The following is a 3,931-nucleotide window of genomic DNA, read 5'->3' on the forward strand; positions in this document are numbered from 1 at the left end:
ATTTCTGCATTGTTAGTAACAGGAGACTTCTGTCTGTCCCCTACCAACAGCAAAATGCTGAAGGGTCACTTGTGTGTGCGTGTATCCGTCTGGATGTGTTCCCCAAACATGCTGCAGGAGAGGTGGATTTAACAACCCATAAATAATCTGAAGGGCCAAAAAAAATGCAAACACAAAGAGACAGTCGGATAGTGTCTGTTGATTTATCCATCTATATGTCAGATTTTTCCCTCTTATATGCTACAGAATGTAGCTATGTAATATTTCAAGGTTGTTGAATTGAAAAATGATGTGTGATAAATAATAGTAGTTTAGCACACTGTGCAATATTCATGCATTAATCAATCATCATTTATTAAAACAATTTCAATGTAATGACATTGAGCACTGAGGTGAGGGGGTAGAATTCCATGAATCCATTAATCACTGTATAAATGCGCCTCTGCATATACATGTACAGCCCTCGTGAATTCCTTTGAAATTAATCTTTTGTCCAGCCTGATCTCACGGGATTTGTACTTATTATTTGTTTATGTTGGCTAATTCGTACAAAGTGAATCATGCAAAAATGTACGATTATTCAAAAGAAAACGAATTCCTATGCCCAACGTCACAGGGGGGAAAGCAAATTGTACAAAAACATATGAATGTGGTCGTACGAATTAATACGAAGTAGCTACCTTGCTACTATTGCTACATACTGTACATCAGGGATCTTCAACTACTCTTCTTCAAGGGCCAGATTTAAAAATTTTAAATATGATGCGTGCCAAACTTTTACCCTTTTTTTTACCTTTTTTTTTTTACTTTGACCTTACATTTATATTTTTTATGCTTCCAAAGCTTAAATTGGATCTGATAATTATGCACCCGCAGATGGTTGGCACCCCACGCAGCCCCTTTCCGACTCTCCAACCCTATCGGTGTTTGTTGAAACGCTGGATTTTGTTAAAAAGTCCCAAACGGGTCATGAGTTTCAGGCGGTAAGTAAGACGTCTGTGTTATGTTGGAAATTGGCGCATAAGTACATATAATGTAAACTTCCGAAACATGTAGTAAATCATAAGTTATCCAGTGTTCTACACTGCAAAAAATTACTTTTTTTCTTAGTATTTTTGTCTCATTTTCAGTAAAAATCTAAAAATTCTTAAAGTAAGATGTATTTTCTTGATGAGCAAAATGAAAATAAATCTAGTTTTTAGACAAGAAATATAAACTTTAATCTGCCAAAAAAATCTGCCAATTGAATAAGAAAATTTTTCTTGAAATACGTTAACTTCTTTCATAAACACATAATTCAAGAACATTTTTCTTATTCTACTGGCAGATTTTTTTTTGCTTGTTTTAAGCACAAATTCGCTTATTTATTTATTTTTTTATTTTATTTTTTGGCTAAAAACAAGACTTATTTTCCTAGGTCATTTTGCTCATCAAGAAATTTAAATAATTTAAGAATGTTAAGATATTTTTACTGCAAACAAGAGAAAAAAAATAAGTAAAAAACTATTTTTTTAGCAGTGTATACAGTGTTGCATGACTCATGACTCGCTCCTCCCGCAGCCTGTGACTTCTACTTCTGAATGTTTCTGTGCGTTATCAGAAAGAAGCGCTAGAGATGATCTGTCTTTTATAAATCTGATAAAACTAAAGACTCTCCGGAAATATGAAGGATGTACTACTACATAGGTATTCAAGATTAACATCAGATATGCAGAAACAGTGTTATGGGAGCTTTAATGCACTGATATCACAAAAGTATACTTAAAACAATACTTAATACTAAGAAGATCTAACCCCTTTTTTACACTGCACATAAAATGCAGCAGATGTGGCTACCGGAGCTGATCGTAGCCACTCTAGTCAATGCTTGTGTATTTAAGACGTGGCTCTCCACGTAGCTGCGCTAATAGCAAGTGCCTTGCCTATTGTTAATATTACATTTATACTATAAATACTAAGATACCATGTTTATTCACCGGATGAATGATAGAAGAAGCCACACCTCTTTGCCATAGCTGACTTGTGTTGATGAGAATGAAACAAAACAGACGCTTTAAGGGCTGTTCTTGTTTAATTCAGTTGTGATGTTCACTCTGTAGAAAATAAAGGGTTTGTGTCTCGTCTAAAACTGATCAGCACTAGCCTTTGGCCATTTTGAGGTGCTAGCCAATAAAAGTGACATGATTGACAGCGTGGGGCCAAACAAACGACATGGCAGTGTCAGATGAAATAATGACACACAATAATGAGACGACTGGTAATTATTTTTACCTTGAGCGTTGAGCTGATCAGAAGGCAGTCAGTGGAATGGCCTCTACATTCATTAACTGGCAAAGCTCAGCAGAATGTGGAGGATAAAACCGGCCTAATAAGTGCTGTTTATCAGGCGTTAGATACAAGAGCATCAGGGGTTATATTCAGCATGCTGTTATGGTTTTGCAAAAATATTTTTTCTCAATATATTTTAAATCACTTTAAAAAACCTAATGCAGGGGTCTCGACGGGTGTAAATGACAACCGGTATGAGTCCATTAGTTCCTTTGTTTTAGTTAAAAAAAAAATTTTGTTGCCCAAAATTCATAAAGGCAGAAAAAAGAAAAAAGTTAATGGAAAATAGTTTTAAGGCATTGTCGTATTTGAAGGTAATTTACACCCTTTAAAAATTAAGGTTATTTCAGCCCAGTCTCACGAAATTTCGTTTTACAGTCACGTAACTTTTTGTTTCTTTTTTCACGATACTATCACGGTTTCAGCATTTTTTTCGTGATCGTATAACGAGTTCCTGTTTTCGTGTGATTGTCGCGTGTTGGTTGCCCGGCTGCCTTGTCCTATTTTGTTACCATTGTCCCTTCAGTTTAGGGTTGGATATACATAAAATGACATCCCTACCCAAACCCAACTCTAACCCTAACGCCAGGCGACATATAAAAAATAAATCCGAAAAAATAGTATAATCCAATACATAAAGTGACATTCTAATGCAAGCACCAAATCTAACCCTAAACCGAAGCGACAATGGTTTGAAAATCGGAAAAAGCAGTTGAGTAACCAATACGTGATAATCACACGAAAACAGGAATTCCTTGCGGTCACGATGAGACTCTGAATTTCATGATAATATCACGAAAAAAGAATCAAAAAGTTACGTGAGACTGGGTAGGTTATTTACGACGAAGAACCATTTTTGGCTGTTCCATAAAAAATAACCTTTAACATCCAAAGAGGTTTTCTGTTTCAAAAAAGGTTATTTTAGATTATAAAAAGATATAACTAATCTCACGGAAAGTTGTGTTATAGTACGGAGCCCCTAAGGTGACATGGAGCAAAAATTAAATAAAGTTTAGTTTCATGTGCTCACGTGAAACTTTCATGTGCAGAATTTTTTTTCAAGTTTAGTTTCGCGTGCTCACCTGAAACTATCCCGTGCTCACCTGAAACTATCGTGCCCACACGTGAAAGCGAAAGTTTCACGTGCGCACGCGATAGTTTCACGTGACAACACGATAGTTTCAAGTGAGCACGCGAAACTAAACTTGAAAAAAAATCTGCACATGAAGGTTTTGCGTGAGTACAAGAAAGTTTCACGTGAGCACATGAAACTAAACTTACGATTGTTTTTTACTCCAATTTCACCTTAGGGACTCGGTAGTATGGTCATGCAAAATGTTATTAATTTATGCGTGTCCATGGCGCAAGATTCAGCTTTTTTGTGCCTTGGGCATGCAGGTTTCTGTAGGGTGTCTCGTGTCCGTGGCACGATTTTCTTTATAGTTTCATTTTTGTGTATTGTTTTCTCGTTGTTTTTCTAATTTTCTTATCATTGTTGCTTGGGGTTAAAATCACTTTCTTATAGTGATTTTAAGTTTTATATAGTTTATAGAATAGTTTTAAAAATAGGGGAAAAAATTATGAGAAAACAAAATATGGAATG

Source organism: Misgurnus anguillicaudatus, chromosome 18 (genome assembly GCF_027580225.2).
Source record: "Misgurnus anguillicaudatus chromosome 18, ASM2758022v2, whole genome shotgun sequence".
Lineage (NCBI taxonomy): Eukaryota > Metazoa > Chordata > Actinopteri > Cypriniformes > Cobitidae > Misgurnus > Misgurnus anguillicaudatus.